The 22,818-nt window shown below is 42.3% G+C and overlaps 2 non-coding genes across 2 annotated transcripts; both read left to right on the top strand.

The window, feature by feature from the left end:
* Nucleotides 1-20,750: 20,750 nt before the first annotated feature.
* On the top strand, nt 20,751-20,856 carry TRNAL-CAA (transfer RNA leucine (anticodon CAA)). Its single transcript has 2 exons — nt 20,751-20,788; nt 20,811-20,856. It is a non-coding gene; the product is annotated as a tRNA-Leu (tRNA).
* A 305-nt stretch (nt 20,857-21,161) lies between these two features.
* Nucleotides 21,162-21,233, top strand: TRNAE-CUC (transfer RNA glutamic acid (anticodon CUC)). Its single transcript has one exon. It is a non-coding gene; the product is annotated as a tRNA-Glu (tRNA).
* The last annotated feature ends 1,585 nt before the right edge of the window (nt 21,234-22,818 follow it).

The raw sequence follows: 22,818 nt of genomic DNA, 5'->3' as shown, positions 1-22,818 counted from the left end.
TTGTTTCCTTCTTACGTAAATCTCAGCTCCAAGATCACCTACTCAGATCCTTTTTGTCATTCTCTGCCCCACTGTGTCTTCTTCCTTCTCCGTCATAGCACTCATAGTTCTCTGAAATCAGTTTAGGAACTTATTTGCTTGTGTGTTTGTTGTTCGTATATGATGATTGTCGGCTATCCCAAGCTTCTCCTCTGTGGCCTAAACAGCCCAAATGACATGCTGTCCGATCATAAGCTATCCTTTAGGATGAAGCCACTATGTCCTGCCGATATCATACTCTTGCATTGTGGTACCAATGACTCAACATGATATTTGTCTGCCCAGTATAAGTTTGGAAGAAAGATCACCCACCTTATTCCAGATACTTTACTAATTAATGACGATCTTTCATTAATCAAAAGAACAGGACTCCACAGGGGACAAACAGAAAAAAAGACTTTATTCTTTCCCTTCATGGTCCCTTACTAGACATCTGCAAAATCCTGATTTCTCTGTCCCATGGATGAAATCACAAGCGAGTTCCATAACTCTTGGTTACTCTTAGATAATAAAAAGTCCTTTATTGATTTGAGACCCAAGAACACTCTTGGTTCTGTCAGTCTGATACTGTTCAAAATAATAAAGCTCTAAACTCCTTAATCCTCCAGTAACCCTCTCCAAAGAAATCCTCTTTTTTTCTCTCAGCCTCTCTTCCATTTCTTACATCATTGAAGGAAGGGATGAGCCAAGCCTCATCCTTTGTAATAAATCCTGAAGAGAAGCACTAACTTCTTTGGCATGGAGGGGAAGGGGGGATTCTCTATATTTGTTCTCTGCCTTTAGTGATACCTTAGCCCAATCTGAGACTTTAAGAGTTCCATTCTTTCACCCCATTGCAAAGGTTAAGATTAAATTTGAGCTTTTTGTAGCTTTAGCCCTGTTGAGTTACACAGAGTTTACAGTCTCTTGAAACTGCCAATTTTTTTTTCACGGGAAGTTCGTAAGTCTCCCTATGAAGAACTTGTGAGCTAGGTGACGGGATCCATGGGGGGCATTACATTTATCCTCATGACATTTATTTTTCCTGGACTCCAGATGGTAACCTAGCTTCCTCCTTATCCCCTGCCTTGGGAAAAGCCATATCTAATAATACTGCTGTATCCTCTTAGTTCTCAGTATCTTCTCTCTAAATAGAAAAACCACCTTCCACTCCCCTGATCCAAGAAGAGCCAAACTGCTACAGCGTTGTAACAAACCGGTGATCCGAAATCCTGAGAAGGCTCATTTGAAGTGGAGAAGGAGCACTCCACAGGCAGTTTATGCCCCAGATTTCATGAGACCCACAGACAGTATTAGACCTTTTCAGGCCCCAAGTCTATGCACGAGTCCTTCCTCCCACCCTTTGTCTCCCCCTCATCCAATCAACGTCCGGCATCTGTTTTCTCCAGCCAATTAGCATCTCGAGGAGCCCTGTCCCGTTTGTCTTCGCCCCCTGACCATCAGTGGGCGGTGCCTGCGTTCTGAGGACAATCACACCCGAGTATGGCCCGGTATTGCTCTCCTTGACGCCATGCGGGCGAGGCGGGACTGTAGATAAGAGTCGCGGGCCGCCTCTGCTCTTGGCAGGATAGCTCGCCCGCCTTGCGTCTGGAGACCCAAGTCCCAGCCCGGGAGGGCGGAGGACATGAAGGAGAAGGAGGCCGGCTCCCGGGAGACTTCGCCGTCGGGAATGTTGCAGCAGCAGGGGTGCTTTCGGCCGCTGCGGCAGGGGGCGCGGCGGAGCACAGGACGCCGGTCGCAGGGAGACATTGTGTTCCAGGTGCTGAAGCAGCAGCTGTCCAGCGACGCCGTGGTCGTACTGCACGTGGTGGAACAGGGCCTCCTCAACCAGATAGCGCGCGAGGTGACCCGGCTCAGGCGGGAGGGCGCGGACCTACGAGACGAGCGTCGGGCCACTGGGACTGCTGAGATCCGTGCCGCCCTCCGGTCGCTCTTGTCCGCGAGAGCTGCGTTTCGTGCCCGCACGTCCTCCTTCCTGGCATGTGGCCGGAGGGTGTTCCGCGCGCTGCCCGCTCTAGTCCGGAGGAGCGGGCTCCGCCTGGGGTCTCCCTGGGACAGGCCCTGCTGCCGAATGCTTGCGGAAAATCGCAGATTTACAGATACAACTAGGTTATCATCCAGGCTGTAGCAGAGATACGTGCACCTGGGCCTTTGGTGTGTTGGGGAAGAAATGAAGGTGTTTGCAGAGTAAATACCCAGAAAAGGAAGAAACATTTAAAATCAGGCAGGGATGTCATGGGCTCCGGTAAAGGTCCAAGCAAACGTGGGAGGTTAGAATCCAGGCACCTGGACCACTCCTTATGCCTCACCCCCTGGTGAAGATGGAAATAAAGGGAAATCTGATTTGCTCTCAGTAGAACCTGGCTTCTTAATGTGCTGCTTTGTGGGGTGTATGTGATGGGTGAGGAAAGCTCAGACAAAGATAGGGCTCCTCCAGTAGAGGAAGTGTCCTGTCTCCTCCCCTCCATCCCTAGTTCAGTATTTCTCCTCTTAGTCATCTTCATCCCCTGTACCAGGTCTTTGCACTGTCTTGCTTGTGTATTCAAATGTAGATGAGAGGTGAAGAAGCCAGAAGGGCAAGTAGAGAGTGCTGACAAAACACTAGCCACCCAAACCAAGCTTACTAGGGGAAGAGGAGCCTGAAATGAGGACTGAAGGGTAAGGAAGAGTCCTTCCCGTTCCCACACAGGCCCCCTACATTTTTCTCCTATTTCCTGTCAAGCTAGGACTCCCCACCTAGAACTCCCTGCTGCTTACCTCTCATCCTGCTCCACTTCCTGGGTTTATTCCTTCCCTTTCATTTCTGTTCTCTCTTATTCCTGTTTTAGTCTCTCCATCTACTGTCATTTCTTCTGTTTTACTTCTGACTACCCCTTTTTCCTCCTTTCTGGCCCTCAATGCATATTCTTGCCTCCCTTTTCTTTCTGTCTTCTCCCCTTTTCCTTGCCTGTCTTTCATCTATTTTTCTCTGTACCTAGAAAGTTTTACATTTGGGCCAAAAATGGATCCAACCAATCCTCTACTGCCATCTCCCAGCATCAGGCTTCTAATACAGAAGAATTTGTGAGTTACCAGCATTCTGAAGTCCTTTCTTCTAGTTCTGTTCTTATTGCATTCCCCTCCTGGTCTGTTCAGTCCACTCACCAGGCCATATGTGGATGGTTCCCAAATGAACCATCTCTCCTTGCTTCCACCCTCCCCAGGACCTGGTGAGTCTTGTCCTCCACAGACTGTCCATTCAACTGGTGAGAAATGAAGCCACTTCCACCAGTGAGAACTGGGAAACATGGTTGGAATTCCCTCATTGTCAATCTTCAGTTTACTTTCTCCAGGAGTATCTAAAACAGCTGTGGCTAAACTTCCCGTCGGGAGTCCTGAGCAGAGACTGCAGTCTGCTGGATTAGACTGTTGGTCTTCATGCCTCATTAGCCTTGACACCCTTTAGGCTTTCTCTGAAATTCATGCAGAGGCTAACCACACCACCCCTCTTTTCCTAGCCCAAAACCCTAATGAAAATGCTCTACCTTGAGAGCTAAATAGGACTTGATCAGAAAGCAACTCTTAAGAATCCTAGAAGCCTGCTGTAGCTATGTGTAAAAATGCTCCCCATCAGTGTCCTTCCCATAGCCCTGTTTATCTAGAAGACCTGGAAAAGGAGGAAAGGAGGTAACCTGCTAACAGCCCCAGCAGTAAAATAAGGTGAGAAGCATGTTTAGTAGGTGAGGACATGTGTTGGGAAAAACTTTTGTTGCAAGGCCTGCTTCTGATTATGCCAACCCTCTCCCTGGGTTGTAAAGACACCCAATATGATGCCTAAAACAAGATGCTTACCCCTCAGCCCTCTCCACCAAGAAAACCCAAGTCTGGCTATTGCATCTGTTGAGATGACTGTTTCAAGTTTATTAAATGAAGTCTTGATATTCTGAAGGCAGTAATTTCAGACTAGAAAGCAAAGCTGAGCTCTTGGTGGACATCGGGAAAAGGAGATGGGATCTGAAAGTTGCTTGGTAGCAAGAAGTGGATGGTGTTCAAGGGGCATACAAGAAAATTGTTGGAGACAAGTGAGGTGATTCACATCTCCACTGAGACTTGAAAATAAGTCTGTATTTTCTTGGAGCACTTTAAGGTCATGACAACAGAATGAACAATGATATGGGGGTGGTCATGGGGAATGGCTTGCAGGAAACATTTTCTCCCTTACCATGTGCACCACTGAAGTCCAACACTGAGAGAGGAGGAGAGTTGGCAGAGCACTGTGGGAGGCTTTTTAGAAGCTATTATAAGACCCTCTTTGTAACCCGAGCATCTAGACCTACTGAGTCACCTACTCCCTGCCAGCACCATATATTGGAGCCTAGGAGACAGCAGATGTGATGCTGGTTAAGTCCTCCAGGATCTCCAAAGCCATTACTAGCTGAGGGTCTAGGCCTTGCTCATCTACTAAAGCTCAGTTTATCTTGAAGGTATCTTGTCTTGGGGGTGGGCAGGACAGGGGAGAGGAAATGTCGAAGGAGATCAGAGAAACAACTGGGAAGCTTGGGGGAAGGACTCTGAGGCACTAAGGAGACAAAGTTCCAAGAGCAGGAAGAAAAGACTCCTCTAAATCAGATGACCCTGACTCTTCATTATTGTTCCATCCTCCACCCCATCACTCCTACCCTGCCCTAGCCTGGCACTACCTCCTCCTCAGCCTGCCCCCAATTCTTGCTCTGCCCATCATCTCCACTTCACCCAGCTCCCTACAGCAAGGTAAGAAGACACCTTAAGTCCCAGGACATTGTTATCTTGTACATGTGCATCTACTTCCAGGAGGTGAAACAGCAAAAAGGCAGCCGAGTGGAGTTAGAACCAGAGTCAGGGGCATTGCCTGTAAAGAGTTTAAATACAAAATAAAAGCAAATAAGTCAGTGCTTTTTAATTACCATCATACCCTATCAATCATAAACCATGTTAGTGATAAAACACTTGGCCCAGGTAAAATCTCCTAGTGGTCTAAATTCTAAACAACTGTAGAATTACAGTTCAGTTAGTCTATCTCAAGATCCTTATGCTTCAAGTAGCACATTCTTGTTTGTCCTTTAATAAACATTATATTCTACATGGAAGTTCATTTGGAGAACTCCCATTGCTGGGTTGGCCCACTCGGCTACACATGCTCACTTCCAAAGTAAGTTCCTAACAGTTTGGTTTGGAAGCATTTGAGCTCACTTTGGGCACATATAGCATCTCCATGGCTTAAGGTACCACACATACCTGCATTTAAATAGTGGATTCAAAATAAACCGTAGCACAGTGGTTGTAAAGATGGAGATTCAGCTTGAGTTAAACAATTCTGTCATTCTACATAGCCACTTGCCTGGAAGCTAAAGTGGCGAAACGGTGTAAACTACAAAGTGTAATATGTTTGGTGAGCACAGATTTTAGTTTATGCATGAAATAGTTCATGGAATTTGAACATTTTTTAAAATTGATAAAGCTAGAATAAATGAATCTAGAAAAGAAAATATCACATCAGGAGTAGAATTTAGCCAAATAGCTTTAAAGCTTTCCTCAGTCCTGCCCAGCAGTCCTAAAAGCTGCATCTTCTTGCTACATGACATTTCAGTTCCTCTCAAAAGGTATTCTAGGTATTTCAAGTATCTTGCTCTAACACCACCTTTCTTTCTAGTCCACTCCTTCTGGTCCACTCCTTTTTTTTTTTTTCTTTTTACATCTTTATTGGAGTATAATTGCTTTACACTGGTGTGTTAGTTTCTGCTGTATAACAAAGTGAATCAGCTATACATATACATACATCCCCATATCTCTTCTGTCTTGCGGCTCCCTCCCACCCACCCTATCGCAACCCTCTATGTGGACACAAAGTACCGAGCTCATCTCCCTGTGCTATGTGGCTGCTTCCCACTAGCTACTTTACATTTGGTAGTGTATATATGTCCATGCCACTCTCTCACTTTGTCCCAGCTTACCCTTCCCCCTCCCGGTGTCCTGAAGTCCATTCTTTGTGTCTCAGTCTTTATTCCTGTCCTGCCCCTAGGTTCTTCAGAACCATTTTTTTTTTTTTTTTTTTAGATTCCATATATATGTGTTAGCACATGGCATTTGTTTTTCTCTTTCTGACTTAATTCACTCTGTATGACAGTCTCTAGGTCCATCCACCTCACTACAAATGACTCAATTTCATTTCCTTTTATGGCTGAGTAATATTCCATTGTATATATGTGCCACATCTTCTTTATCCATTCATCTGTCGATGGACACTTAGGTTGCTTCTATGTCCTGGCTATTGTAAATAGTGCTGCAATGAACATTGTGGTACATGACTCTTTTTGAATTATGGTTTTCTCATGGTATATGCCCAGTAGTGGGATTGCTGGGTCATATGGTAGTTCCATTTTTTTGTTTTTTGAAGAAACTCCATACTGTTCTCCATAGCGGCTGTATCAATTTACATTCCCACCAACAGTGTAAGAGGGTTCCCTTTCCTCCACACCCTCTCCAGCATTTATTGTTTGTACATTTTTTGATGATGGCCATTCTGACAGGTGTGAGGTGATACCTCATTGTAGTTTTGATTTGCATTTCTCTAATGATTAGTGATGTTGAGCATCCTTTCATGTGTTTGTTGGCAATCTGTATATCTTCTTTGGAGAAATGTCTATTTAGGTCTTCTGCCCATTTTTGGATTGGGTTGTTTGTTTTTCTGATATTGAGCTGCATGAGCTGCTTGTAAATTTTGGAGATTAATTCTTTGTCAGTTGCTTCGTTTGCAAATATTTTCTCCCATTCTGAGGGTTGTCTTTTCGCCTTGTTTATGGTTTCCTTTGCTGTGCAAAAGCTTCTAAGTTTCATTAGGTCCCATTCGTTTATTTTTGTTTTTATTTCCATTTCTCTAGGAGGTGGGTCAAAAAAGATCTTGCAGTGATTTATGTCATGGAGTGTTCTACCTATGTTTTCCTCTAAGAGTTTTATAGTGTCTGGCCTTACATTTAGGTCTTTAATCCATTTTGAGTTTATTTTTGTATATGGTGTTAGGAAGTGTTCTAATTTCACTCTTTTACATATAGCTGTCCAGTTTGCCCAGCACCACTTATTGAAGAAGCTGTCTATTCTCCATTATATATTCTGGCCTCCTTTATCAAAGATAAGGAGACAATATATGCGTGGGTTTATCTCTGGGCTTTCTATCCTGTTCCATTTATCTATATTTCTGTTTTTATGCCAGTACCATACTGTCTTGCTTACTGTAGGTTTAGTATAGTCTGAAGTCCAGGAGCCTGATTCCTCCAGCTCCATTTTTCTTTCTCAAGGGGTCTTTTGAGTTTCCATACAAATTGTGGGTCTTTTGAGTTTCCATACAAATTGTGAAATTTTTTGATCTAGTTCTGTGAAAAATTCCACTGGTAGTTTGACAGGGATTCCATTGAATCTGTAGATTGCTTTGGGTCTTTTGAGTTTCCATACAAATTGTGAACTTTTTTGATCTAGTTCTGTGAAAAATTCCACTGGTAGTTTGATAGGAATTGCATTGAATCTGTAGATTGCTTTGGGTAGTATAGTCATTTTCACAATGTTGATTCTTCCCATCCAAGATCATGGTATATCTCTCCATCTGTTTGTATCATCCTTAATTTCTTTCATCAGTGTCTTATAGCTTTCTGCATACAGGTCTTCTGTCTCCTTAGGTGGGTTTATTCCTAAGTATTTTATTCTTTTTGTTGCAGTGGTAAATGGGAGTGTTTCCTTAATTTCTCTTTCAGATTTTTTACCATCAGTGTGTAGGAATGCAAGACATTTCTGTGCATTAATTTTGTATCCTGCTACTCTACCAAATTCATTGATAGCTCTAGTAGTTTTATAGTAGCATCTATAGGATTCTCTATGTATAGTATCATGTCATCTGCAAACAGTGACAGCTTTACTTCTTCTTTTCCGATTTGGATTCCTTTTATTTCTTTTTCTTCTCTGATTGCTGTGGATAAAACTTCCAAAACTATGTTGAATAATAGTGGTGAGAGTGGGCAACCTTGTCTTGTTCTTGATCTTAGTGGAAATGGTTTCAGTTTTTCACCATTGAGAACGATGTTGGCTGTGGGTTTGTCATATATGGCCTTTATTATGTTGAGGTAAGTTCCCTGTATGGCTACTTTCTGGAGGGTTTTTATCATAAATGGGTGTTGAATTTTGTTGAAAGCTTTTTCTGCATCTATTGAGATGATCATATGGTTTTCTCTTCAGTTTGTTAATATGGTGTATCACATTGATTGATTTGTGTATATTGAAGAATCCTTGCGTTCCTGGGATAAATCCCACTTGATCATGATGTATGATCCTTTTAATGTGCTGTTGGATTCTGTTTGCTAGTATTTTGTTGAGGATTTTTGCATCTATATTCATCAGTGATACTGGCCTGTAGTTTTCTTTTTTTGTGACATCTTTTCTTTTTTTGTGACATCTGGTTTTGGTATCAGGATGATGGTGGCCTCGTAGAATGATTTTGGGAGTGTTCTTCCCTTTGCTATGTTTTGATAGAGTTTGAGAAGGATAGGTGTTAGCTCTTCTCTAAATGTTTGATAGAGTTTGCCTGTGAAGCCATCTGGTCCTGGGCTTTTGTTTGTTGGAAGATTTTTAATCACAGTTTCAATTTCAGTGCTTGTGATTGGTCTGTTCATATTTTCTCTTTCTGCCTGGTTCTGTCTCAGAAGGTTGTGCTTTTATAAGAATTTGTCCATTTCTTCCAGGTTTTCCATTTTATTGGCATATAGTTGCTTGTAGTAATCTCTCATGATCCTTTGTATTTCTGCAGTGTCTGTTGCTACTTCTCTTTTTTCATTTCTAATTCTGTTGATTTGAGTCTTCTCCCTTTTTTTCTTGATGAGTCTGGCTAATGGTTTATCAATGTTGTTTGTCTTCTCAAAGAACCAGCTTTTAGTTTTATTGACCTTTGCTATCGTTTCCTTCATTTCTTTTTCATTTATTTCTGATCTGAACTTTTTGATAGCTTTCCTTCTGCTAACTTTGGGGTTTTTTGTTCTTCTTTCTCTAATTACTTTAGGTGTAAGTTTAGATTGTTTATTTGAGATGTTTCTTGTTTCTTGAGGTAGGATTGTATTGCTATAAACTTCCCTCTCAGAACTGCTTTTGCTGTGTCCCATAACTTTTCGGTTATCGTGTTTTCATTGTCATTTGTTTCTAGGTATTTTTTGATTTCCTCTTTGATTTCTTTAGTGATCTCTTGATTATTTAGTAGTGTATTTTTTAGCCTCTATGTGTTTGTATTTTTTACAGATTTTTTCCTGAAATTGATATCTAGTCTCATAGTGTTGTGGTAGGAAAAGATACTTGATATGATTTCAATTTTCTTAAATTTACCAATGCTTGATTAGTGACCCAAGATATGACCTATCCTGGAGAATGTCCCATGAGCACTTGACAAGAAAGTGTAATCTGATGTTTTTGGATGGAATGTCTTATAAATATCAATTAAGTCCATCTTGTTTAATGTATCATTCAAAGCTTGTGTTTCCTTATTTATTTTCACTTTGGATTATCTGTCCATTGGTGAAAGTGGGGTGTTAAAGTCCCCTACTATGATTGTGTTACTGTCAATTTCCCCTTTCATGGCTCTTAGCATTTGCCTTATGTATTGCGGTGCTCCTATGTTGGGTGCATAAATGTTTACAATTGTTATATCTTCTTCTTGGTTTGATCCCTTGATCATTATGTAGTGTCCTTCTTTGTCTCTTTTAATAGTCTTTATTTTAAAGTCTATTTAGTATCATATGAGAATTGCTACTCCAGCTTTCTTTTGATTTCCATTTGCATGGAATATCTTTTTCCATCCCCTCACTTTCAGTCTGTATGTGTCCCTAGGTCTGAATGGGTCTCTTGTAGACAGCATATGTACCGGTCTTGTTTGTGTGTCCATTCAGCCAGTCTATGTCTTTTGCTTGGAGCCTTTAATATATTTACATTTAAAACAGTTATTGATATGTATGTTCCTATTCCCATTTTCTTAATTGTTTTGCGTTTGTTATTGTTAAGTCTTTTCCTTCTCTTGTGTTTCCTGTCTAGAGAAGTTCCTTTAACCTTTGTTGTAGAGCTGGTTTGGTGCTGCTGAATTTTCTTAGCTTTTGCTTCTCTGTAAAGGTTTTAGTTTTGAATCTGAATGATATCCTTGCTGGGTAGAGTAATCTTGGTTGTAGGTTTTTCCCTTTCATCACTTTATGTATGTTCTGCCATTCCCTTCTGGCTTGCAGAGTTTCTGCTGAACGATCAGCTGTTAACCTTATGGAGATTCCCTTTTGTATAAATTGTTGCTTTTCCCTTGCTGCTTTTAATATTTTTTCTTTGTATTTAATTTTTGACAGTTTTTTTAATATGTGTCTGGGCATGTTTCTCCTTGGATTTATCCTGTATGGGACTCTCTGCGCTTCCTGGACTTGATTGACTATTTCCTTACCCATATTAGGGAAATTTTCAACTATAATCTCTTCAAGTATTTTCTCAGTCCCTTTTGTTTTCTCTTCTTCCTCTTGGACCCCTATAATTCGAATGCTGGTGTGTTTAATATTGTCCCAGAGGTCTGTGAGACTGTCCTCAATTCTTTTCATTCTTTTTTCTTTATTCTGCTCTGCGGTAGTTATTTCCATTGTTTTATCTTCCAGGTCACTCATTCATTCTTCTCCCTCAGTTATTCTGCTATTGATCCCATCTAGAGTCTTTTTCATTTCATTTATTGTGTTGTTCATCATTGTTTGTTTCATCTTTAGTTCTTCTAGGTCCTTGTTAAATGTTTCTTGCATTTTGTCCATTCTATTTCCAAGATTTTGGATCATCTTTACTATCATTACTCTGAATTCTTTTTCAGTTAGACTGCCTATTTCTTCTTCATTTGTCTGCTCTGGTGGGTTTTTACCTTGCTTCTTCATCTGCTGTTTTTTTTCTGTCTTCTCATTTTGCTTAACTTACTGTGTTTGGGATCTCTGTTTCGCAGGCTGCAGGTTTGTAGTCCTCGTTGTTTTTGGTGTCTGCCCCCAGTGGCTAAGGTTGGTTCAGTGGGTTGTGTAGGCTTCCTGGTGGAGGGGACTAGTGCCTGTGTTCTGGTGCATGAGGCTGGATCTTGTCTTTCTGGTAGGCAGGACCACGTCCAGTGGTGTGTTTTGGGGTGTCTGTAAACTTATTTTGATTTTAGGCAGGCTCTCTGCTAATGGGTGGTGTTGTGTTCCTGTCTTGCTAGTTGTTTGGCATAGGGTGTCCAGCACTGTAGCTTGCTGGTCGTTGAGTGGAGCTGGGTCTTAGCGTTGAGATGGGGATCTCTGGGAGAGCTTTTGCTCTTTGATATTACATGGGGCCAGGAGGTCCCTGGTGGTCCAATGTCCTGAACTCGGCTCTCCCACCTCAGAGGCTCAGGCCTGACATCTGGCCAGAGCACCAAGACCCTGTCAGCCACATGGCCATGGCTGGAGATGGGTGGGAGGCACGGGCTGCAGGCACTTGGGCTCCCCGGGGATGGGCACAGCCAGTGGCACAAGTTTGCAGGTCTGGCGGGCACATGCGTGGGCAGGTGGGCTGCGCTGGGCTGCTCTGGTCCACTCTTGACCCCACTGGAACTCCAGGCTGCCACCTTGTTACTGACCCACTCCACCTCTGTCCGCCCTCCTCACTTTGCCCAGCTTCCAGTCCGGGTTCTACCATTGTAGTCACTCCCCTGGTGCTCACCCTTATGTCCTTGCCCCCTCTCCTTGTGTCTTAATCCCTTGGCAAGAAATCTTTGCTACTGTCCCTGTAACATTTATGTGGAAATCTGAGGCCAATACTTTCCTGGGCACAACAGCTTGCTGCTTCCCCACACCTCCATCCCAATCATGTCCGTCTTTTCTATCACCAATTTTCTCCCAACTTGAGAGGTTCTTAACTTGGGATTCCAGTGGGTAGAATTCAGGGGCCCATGAATTTGGATGGGAAACAATTTACATCTTTATCTTCACTAAACTCTAGCTAAAATTGAGCATCTCTTTCCATTAACAATGGAGACAACAAACTACAGTAGTATTAGCAGGACCTACTGTCACAAATAAAAATCATAGATATTTTCATACCATGTTACAGTTGTTGCAGATATTTCAGAATGTCATTTATATTTATCACTAACTCAAAATGCTACTATATCTCGTTATTTAATGTGTTAATAAATAAGCACACATATTACTATAGCACAAATTAATTTTAGTATTTTGATAACAATTTCAACATAATTAGTTTCCTTTGTAACTCTATGCATTTTGTCTTATGTATTTAAAAACGTTGTGAGGGGGACTTCCCTGGTGGTGCAGTAATTAAGAATCTGCCTGCCAATGCAGGGGACACTGGTTGGATCCCTGATATGGGAAGATCCCACATGTGGCGGAACAACTAAGCCCGTGTACCACAACTACTGAGCCTGCACTCTAGAGCCCATGAGCCACAAAATACTGAGCCTGTGTGCTGCAACTACTGAAGCGTGTGTGCCTAGAACCTGTGCTCTGCGACAAGAGAAGCCACCGCAATGAGAAGCCCATGCACTGCAACGGAGAGTAGCCCCTCACTCGCCGCAACTAGAGAAAGCCCACGTGTAGCAATGAAGACCCAACACAGCCAGAAGAAGAAAAATAAAATATAAAAGCATTGTGAGGGAACTTCCGTGACATGATAAAGGGCATGTATGAAAACGCCACAGCTAACAGCATAGCCAATGGGGAAAGACTGAAAGTTTTCCCTCTAAGATCAGAAACAAGACAAAATGTCCACTTTCACCACTGTTATTCAATATTGTGCTAAGAAATTCTTGCCAAAGCAATTAGGCAAGACAAAGAAAGAGAAGGCATCAAAATTGGAAAGGAAGAAGTAAAACTTTCTGTCATCACAGATGACATGATCCTATATATTAAAAATCCCAATGAATACACACACACACACACACACTATTAGAACTAACAAACAAGTTTAGTTTGGCAAAATTGTAGAGTACAAGATCGAAACACAAAATTCAGTTGTGTTTCTATACACCAGCAATTCCATTTACAATAGAAATTCCATTTACAATAGCCCCCAAAGAATAAAATACTTATGCATAAATTTTTTTTTTTTTTTTTTTTTTTTGCGGTACTCGGGCCTCTCACTGTTGTGGCCTCTTCCGTTGCAGAGCACAGGCTCCGGACCTGCAGACTCAGCGGCCATGGCTCACGGGCCCAGCCGCTCCGCGGCATGTGGGATCTTCACGGACCGGGGCACGAACCCGTGTCCCCTGCATCGGCAGGTGGACTCTCAACCACTGCGCCACCAGGGAAGCCCCCTATGCATAAATTTAACCAGAAAGGTGAAAGATTTCTACATTGAAAACTAAAAAAACATTACTGAAATAAATTAAAGACATAAATAAATGGAAATATACCCCATATTCATTGCCTGGAACACAATATTGTTAAGAGTCAAAACTACCCAAAGTGATGTAATCTGTAACAAAATTCCAATAGCTTTTTTTTTTCAGAAATGGAAAAGCCAATATTCAAATGCATCTATAATTACAAGGGCCCTCAAATAGCCTCAACAATCTTGAAGAAAAGAACAAAATTGGAGGACTCACACTTCCTGATTTCAAAACTTATTACAAAACTATAAAAAAGTTATCAAGACAGTGTGGTACTAGAATAAAGATAGACATATAGACCACTGGAATGGATTTGAGAGCCCAGAAATAAGCCCATATATCTAGGGTCAATGGATTTTGAATGATGAGGAAAGAATAGTCTCTTAAACAAATGGTGTTAAGACAGCTGGATATCCACATGCAGAGAATGAAGTTGGACCCCTACCTCATACCACACACAAAAATTAACTCAAAATAGATCAACAGCATCAATATAAGAGATAAAATAATAAAACTATTAGGAAAAATAGGGATAAATCTTTATGACCTCCAATTTGGCAATGGATTCTTAGGGTACCAAAAGCATGAGCAACAAAAGGAAACTAGATAAATTACACGTAATCAAAATTTTAAAAATTTGTGCATCAAGGACATTATGAAGAATGAAAATACAACCTACAGAATGGAAAAAAATATTTGCAAGTCATATAGCTAATAAAGGTCTAGTATCCAGAATATACAAAGAGCTCTTACAACTGAATAACAAAAAGACAAACACCCCAAGTTTTTAAATGGACAAAGAAATAGCCATTTCTCCAAGGAATACATACAAATGGCCAAGAAACACATGAAAATATATTAGTCTTTAGGGAAATGCAAATTAAAACCACAGTGAGTCACCACTTCATACCCAGGAGGGTGGCTATAATCAAAAAAAAAAAAAAAAAAAAAAAAAAAACAGCTGGGGAGAGAATAGGAGAAATTGGAATCCTCATACATGGCCAGTGGGAATGTAAATTGTTCAACAACTGTGGAAAATAGATTCTAATGACCCAAAATAGAATTACCAATAACCCAGCAATTCTATTCCTAGGTATTTACCCAAAGAATTGAAAACAGGTACTTAAATACATGTACACATCAGTTTATAGGAGCACTATTCATAATAGCTAAAATTGCCCAAATGTCTATCAATGGACAAATTGTGATATACCCATACAATGAAATATTATTCAGCCATGAAAAGGAATGAAGTAATGATACATGCTACAATATGGATGCACACTTACTTGGTGTGTGAGCTAAGTGAAAGAAGCCCTGCACAAAAGATTGTATATAATATTCCATTTATATGAAATGTCCAGAATAGGTATATTCACAGAGATATAAAGCAGATTGGTGGTTGCCAGGGGCTAGAGGAAGGGAGGAATGGGGAGTGCTGGCCACTGAATTATGCCACCCCAAATTTGCATGTTGAAGCCCTACTCCCCAATGTGATGGTATTTTAAGATGGGGACTTTGGGAGCTAAGTAGGTTAAGACAAGTTCATGAGGGTGGGGCCCTCAGAACCAGGAGAACATAAATTTTTATTAAGCCATCCAGTCTATGGCATCTTATTACAGGAGCCCAAGCTGACTAAGACAGGGAGTAACTGCTTAACAGGTACAAGGTATGCTTTTGTGATAATGAAAATATTTTGGAGATAGTGGTTGTACAACATAGTGAATGTACTAAATGCTACTTTGAATAGTTAATTTTATGTTATATCAATTTCTCCTCAGTTTTTTTTTTTAATAAATGTATTTATTTATTTTTGGCTGTGTTCGGTCTTTGTTGCTGTGCGTGGGCTCTCTCTAGTTGCGGCGAGTGGGGACTACTCTTCGTTGCGGAGTGCAGGCTTTTCATTGCAGTGGCTTCTCTTCTTGCGGAGCTCGGGCTCTAGGTGCATGGGCTTCAGTAGTTGTGGCTCGTGGGCTCTAGAGCACAGGCTCAGGGGCTTAGTTGCTCCGCTGCATGTGGGATCTTCCCAGACCAGGGCTTGAACCCATGTACCCTGCATTGGTAGGTGGATTCTTAACCACTGTGCCACCAGGGAAGTCCCTCCTCAGTTTTTTTTTTTAAACAAACAAAAACCATGAGAAGTAGTCTTCACCACACGGCCAGACGGGTCCAGAGAATGCTAAGAAGTATAACAACACAGGGTCATTGCCATCAATACAACACATCATGTAATGTCTGTTTTCAAACAAACCCAAACCTTGATTCTGTGGTCTCCTGCAGCTAGCATTCCGTATTGCTGATGCCATTTAGGGCAGAACACCTCCCAAAGGACATCAATATGTACTGTCATCACCTCCAGTCTGTCCTCCAAGCTCACCAGAACCCTGCTCCACTGGGTTCTCAAGTTACTCTCCTCAGCAGCATTGGACGGTTGATCACTTTTCTTTTCCTCTACCCTCTTTCTCCACATGGTTTCTACAACACCACAGTCTTCTCTTCTTCTTTCTTTCCCACTGGCCATTCTTTCTCAGCCTTCTATGCTGCTTCCTCCTCTTTCTCAACTTATTGGAATGTCCCAGGGCTCAGTCTTTGGCCTCTATACCCACTTTCTAGGTGAGCTCATCCTGTTTTATGCCTTTTTTTTTTTTTGCCCCAGGCGGCACGCGGGACCTTATTTCCCCGACCAGGGATCGAAGCGGTGTCCCCTGAAGTGGGAGCGTGGTGTCCTAACCACTGGACTGCCAGCGAATTCCCTGTTTTATGGCAGGGATACAAGTAAATACAATTTATTGGCCAATGACCTTCCACTTCATATCTCCCACTGTACTCCAGATGCTTGTATCTATCTGCTACTTGACTCCTCTAACAGGCATTTAAAATTTTTTTTAATTTAATTTTATTTATTTTTTTATATAGCAGGTTTTTATTAGTTATCCATTTTATGCATATTAGTGTATATATGTCAATCCCAATCTCCCAGTTCATCACACCATCTGCCCACCCCCTGCCACTTTCCCCCCTTGGTGTTCATACATTTGTTCTCTACATCTGTGTCCCTATTTCTGCCCTGCAAACCAGTTCATCTGCACCATTTTTCTAGGTTCCACATATATGCATTAATATATGATATTTGTTTTTCTCTTTCTGACTTACTTCACTCTGTATGACACTCTCTAGATCCATCCATGTCTCTACAAATGACCCAATTTCGTTCCTTTCTATGGCTGAGTAATATTCCATTGTATATATGTACCACATCTTCTTTATCCATCTGTCTGTCGATGGACACTTAGGTTGCTTCCATGTCCTGGCTATTGTAAATAGTGCTGCAATGAACATTGGGGTGCATGGGTCTTTTTGAATTATGGTTTTCTCAGGGTATATGTCCAGTAGTGGGATTGCTGGGTCATATGGTAGATCTATTTTTAGATTTTTAAGGAACCTCCATACTGTTCTCCATAGTGGCTGTATCAATTTACATTCCCACCAACAGTGCAAGAGGGTTCCCTTTTCTCCACACCCTCTCCAGCATTTGTTGTTTGTAGATTTTCTGATGATGCCCATTCTAACTGGTGTGAGGTGATACCTCATTGTAGTTTTGATTTGCATTTCTCTAATGATTAGTGATGACTAACAGGCATCTTAAACTTGAAGATCAAAATCAATACTCTCCCTCCTCCACAGTCTGCCTCCTCCCTGCTTTCCCTATTAGCCAATTGCTCAGGTCCAAATTCCTCTAGGTACACGCCACTTCTTTACTTCTTGTGCATCAACAAATCTTATTGGCTCCATCTTAGAAATATATCCAGAATTCAACTATCTCTCACCACCTGGCCTGCTGTTCCCCTCGTCCATCCAAGGGAGCTTGCACTAGCTTCTCAACTCTTCTCCCTGCTTCATTCATGCACTCTGCAGTCCACTCTCCATAGAGCAGGCAGAGGATCCTTGGAAAGCCGGCCATATCTTACCAAACCTCAGCTCTCCTCTTCACTCAGCCTGGCACCAGGCCCTCTCATTCAGTTCCAGCCACATTGTCTGTTTCGCACTCCTTTCTCGACTTTGCATCTGTTCTCTCTCTCCACAGATATTCTATCTGGTTGCTCCCTGACTCTCTTCAAATGTCTGCTCAAAAGCCACATCCTGAGAGCCCTTCTGAACCACTTACATCTCTCTCTACCCTTCTTTCTCTATTTTTCTTCACAGTACTTATCACTCCCCACATATAATGATTTTGTTTATTTTCCACCTTTCTTTGCTGGAATGTGAGCTTCTTGAGCGCAGACATTTTGTTTTCTTCTCTGGTGTATCCCTGGTCCTTGCCCTCCAGAGTCTCAGAGGATTTTCTGGGTGAGCTAGAAGGAATGAAGGCAGATCAAGCATGTTGAGGAAGAAGCAGCTAGCTCACTGGGGTACATGGGATACTGTGAGGTAAGGTCAGGCTGGTCAGACGTTCCTGAAGGCCAAGTAGGCCACCAGAGAAATTAGGATATTATTGTCAGGGGAGGGAAAATATCCCTCCCCTTCTCTCAATGCTTATGTCCTCCCTTCAGTTAAGGCTCCAATGTGAAAGAAATGATTATCCAAAACTTGAAAGTAGAAAAGAGATTATTAGTGTGACAAAAGTTCCCTCTTTGACCAAAATTTAGTCAGGCTCCTCTGAGCCCTCTTTTCAACTAGGCCTTGATCTTGCGCTTCCATGTCCTGCCTTGTAGAGTCTAATTTTAATAAGAATCCTGCTAGTTAGTCTAGTGAGGATCCCCCCACCTTTAATACCTAATCACCCTCCACAGCTAATCAAATTCCTCATCCCCACCATTCTCCAGGTGATATCTGATGACCCAGGCCTGCAGGAATCCTATTAAATCAGTTTAGCAAGAATCTCTCTACTCTTGATGTCTCTTCTTAGCCATTTTCCATCCAGAGACCCCACTGTGCTCCTTAGCCAGAAATCCCCACTTTTCCTTGCTGTATTTGGAATTGAGCCCAGTTCTATTATATAAGGTCTCTTTTCCCCTATTGCAATAGTTCCTGGATAAAATATGTTTTTAATGCTTTAACTGTTATTCAGCTCTGATTCTCTTGGACACTAGGTGTCCTTACAGCTTAGCATTGTCTAGCAGATCTTTTGGGGATTATCTGATTCCATGTGCACCTTTGATTGGCTTCTACTGACTTTATTTCACAATTCCATATGGGTAGAAATTAACTTGTAGAAAACCGACAGTAATGCAAATGGTTTCTGTCTGAGTGCAAGGCCAAAGATTCCTATTTATAGCAATACAAATAAAATTTGTCAAGAGATGCACCTGATTTATCTCTGGTGGAAAAAAACAACCCCAAAGTAGTGACCATACCTTAAACATCACAGTTTATTATACCCTTAATATATTAACCTATCTTCCATCTGTTAGCAATCTCTTTTCAACATTCCTTTGGCTGACTATTAAAAGAATAATGGGGGACTTCCCTGGTGGCACAGTGGTTGGGAGTCTGCCTGCCAATATGAGGGGACACGAGTTCGAGCACTGGTCTGGGAGGATCCCACATGCCGCGGAGCAACTAGGCCGTGCACCACAACTGCTGAGCCTGCGCTCTGGAACCCATGAGCCACAGCTACTGAGCCCACGAGCCACAACTGCTGAAGCCCACACGCCTAGAGCCCGTGCTCCCCAACGGGAGAGGTCACTGCAATTAGAGGCCCGCGCAACGCAACGAAGAGTAGCCCCTGCTCGCTGCAACTAGAGGAAGCCTGCATGCAGCAACGAAGACCCAACGCAGCCATAAAAAAAATTTAAAAAAATGATGTCTTCAAAATCTCCTTTGAATTGGTTATAACATCTTACAGAGCCCCTCATTAATGAGTTGAGTAAAATCTTGATACATGGGCATCATTCATATATTTGCATGGGAGTCATGTGTTTTACTTTTCGAAAATTATTTTTAGAAAAAGTCACTGCAGTGAGGTCTTACTTGATCAAGCCGGTCTAAAAATAGACCTCCACCATCTCATTGCCCTGCTTTTGTTTTGTCCTTACAGCCTGTATGTTTGTTTGTGCTGACTGTGCCCTTCACCAGCAGTCAGCTTGCCAGGGCAGGGACTTTGTTCACTGCTATATCAATAACGACTCAATGAACAAATAAATGAATGAGTGAGTGAATGGTATGTGGTCTGGAGCATAGGAGTGGCGTCTTTCCATTTGATGCTAAAGTACTCTTGCTATCTTTGCACTCTTTTGTTAACAGCTCCCCTGAATTCTTTTTAAACTAGGCCTGTCTTTCGGGCTTCCATGTTTCTCTCTACAATGTCCATTTTTAGCAAGAATCCTGTTAAATATGTTTAACCAGAATGCCCCATCCTTGATATATGATCACCCTGAATATATAATGGGGCTCCTTGTCCTCTACCATCTGCCAGGTGATATCTGATATTCTGGCCTACCTTCAGCAAGAACCCTGTTAGATCGGTTTGTACAGAATCCCCCCCTTAGTAATTTTCCATCCAATGACGCCCTCCCAACCTCTCTCTTTGGCTATAAATTTCCACTCTCTCTTGTTGTACTCAGAGCTGAGTCTAATCTCTCCTCCCCCACCGCAAGACCCTGGTGCAGTGGTACCTACACATATCTTGATAACTCCCCCCTTGAATAAAGTCTTCCTTACAGTGCTTTGACAAGTGTCATGAATGAATTTTTCTTCTTGAACACTGATCTCCCCATTATCTCTAACCACGGCTGGGGGACTTGGCAGAGGAGGAGGGGTGCACCTTAAGAGGATGGGTATGCCAGGGACAATAAGGCAGAAAGCCCTAATAATTTTGAAATAACAACAGTAATCACTGTCGCTTACTCTGTGGCAAGCGTACATTCCAGTGCTTTCCTTGTATTCACTCGTCTAGCCAGTTTTCGAACCTAGGACCAGGAATGTGCGGCGGGAACCCGGGATCTGGCAGTGGCGGGTAGCCCGGGTGGGCTGCATCCTGGCGCTTTCTCTTTGCCTTTGCTGCTATAGTTTCCCTCCTTTGCTGGGCCGGGTGGTCACTAACCCCTCTGGTTTTCTCGAGGGATTGTCCTTGCTTCTGGAGATCCGGCTCGATTTCTGGCTTCGCCCGGGAGAGCGAGGTTGGGCACTCCGGAGTGCCCGGTATCCTCCAAGAGCTCCGCGGCTGGCGGCCGGCGCCCAGCGGGCGGTTCTCCTTCGCCCTGGCCGGGCGGATCCAGCAACAGCCCGCCCGGACCGTGAGGCGGAGCCGCGCAGCAGACTGCTGCAGGAAGCAGGCTCTCTACGAGTAAACAGCTCACAGCGTGTCAGGATGGCCGAGTGGTCTAAGGCGCCAGACTCAAGGTGTGCACCTTCCCTGTGGGCATTCTGGTCTCCGAATGGAGGCGTGGGTTCGAATCCCACTTCTGACAGGCGATTTTTACCACTTTCGGCTAAGCTGGCTAACATACGTAAGCGCATTTACCCCGTGCTAGTGGCGTGGTTTTTTTTTTTTTTTTTCTCCCTGTTTTCTGAGAAGGCGGCCATATTCAGACTTTACCGTTCCTGCTGTTCTCCACTGCCTGTTTTCTCGGATTTACAGTGGCCGAGAGACTGTCTAGGTGGACGAGGGAGGCGGTGTAAGTACCCGAGGTTCATGTAATCATATTCACGAACCCAGTTTACGTCACACCTTTTACACTTAGTCTAGCTCGATGTAGAAGCTGCTCTCATGTGCTCCCTGGTGGTCTAGTGGTTAGGATTCGGCGCTCTCACCGCCGCGGCCCGGGTTCGATTCCCGGTCAGGGAAGGCTCTATTTTTGTTTCAACTAAACCTCAAAGATACAGTATTTGCTTTCTTTTTGGGAGAAAGGAATTACTAGAGGTGAGAGTTACTCTGGTTAACGGGTGCTAGCTGTGTGTGAATCATTGTCCTATACCTACGATACCTTAATTAGGAAGGGAAGAACATTGTGGACAGCACTAAATGATCCCAAAAGAAAACCCTGGTGCTGCCACAAGTGCCAGTCTTCCAATGCCCAGGGTTAAAAAAAAATCTCCCCGAATGCCCAAACTACCATTAGAATGGCAGATGTCACCTAGAGGGGGACTCAGGAAGGTCTTAGCTCCTCACAGTGGCTCAGACAAGTTTTGCTATGAAAAGAAGTCAGGAGATTCTCTCCCACCCCAACATCTACCTTTTTATTTTGAAAGTAAATTGAAATAATTAAAACAATGACCCAACGAACACCGGTGTTCTTTCTACCTACATACGACATAGGTTAATATTTTGCCACATTTTCTCTTTCTCTCTAGACAGATAGAGCTTCCCCAGCCTCCCACCCATTTGAAAGTTGCAGACAGTATTACACTACTCCATGTCACACCTGAGAAAATTAACGTTAACTTGTCATCATCAGATACCAGTGCACGTGCAAATTTCCCCTAATTGTTCCCAAAATATCTTTTATAGCTGCTTTTTAAACGTTTTTATTCTAGAAATTTTCACTGCCCATTTTTCTATTGTGACACCTGCGGAAAATAATCTATTTTAATAATAAAAACACTGGTCACACTTAAGTTCTATCTTAATAGTTGTATAATATTTTGACCCTCTATGCTTAATTTGTTGTTTTTCAAAGTATTCATTTCTCCCTGGGTACCTTTTTTAGCCCTCCAGGCCAGAGCTGTTAGGATATATTCTACCTCCATATTAGTTACAAGCGGGCTTGCCAAACGACCCCAGGCCTTGGACAAATAATTTTGCCTCTGCTTTTCTGTGTGCTAGCAGTTGGCTTTTTTTGTAATCTAGCCTTGTGTGGAGTATAGCATGGTGAATGATGGCTGGTGGTCAGGTTGAGCTGAGTTCAAGTTCTGACTGGACTTTTCAGAAGGCAAGATGTCTATCCTCTCTAAGCTTTAGTTTTCTCATCTATAAAACTGGCCAATCAAAGGATGAAGACGAAAGAGAATGAAAATCCATCTAGCCTTTAAGTTTCATTTTGAAATCTTCCCTCATCTTCAAAAGGAATTGGAAGGAATCTAGAAATAAAAAACAAAGGATTTTTTAAAAGCTGGGAAGACATACATCTAAATGTAACTGATTTTCTGTACGTGGTAGGATTATGAAAAATTTAAATTTTCTTTGCTGTAATGTCATGCATTTGCTGATTTTTCTGCCATGAGTATATAAAACTTATTATTAGAAGAATAATACAACTTATTTGAAAAATTGCTCACACCTTACACAAAAATCAACTCAAAATGAGCCATAGATTTAAATGTAACACATAAAACTATAAAAACTTTATAAGAAAACAGGAGAAAACGTTTAGGACCTAGGGCTTAGTGAAGAGTTCTTAGAAATGACAATAAAAACATGATCCACAAAAGAA

Source organism: Aethalodelphis obliquidens, unplaced genomic scaffold, assembly GCF_003676395.1.
Source record: "Aethalodelphis obliquidens isolate GAN/ISIS:26980383/991018 unplaced genomic scaffold, ASM367639v1 scaffold102, whole genome shotgun sequence".
Classification (NCBI taxonomy): Eukaryota; Metazoa; Chordata; class Mammalia; order Artiodactyla; family Delphinidae; genus Aethalodelphis; species Aethalodelphis obliquidens.
This window is presented reverse-complemented; position numbering and strand designations above follow the sequence as displayed.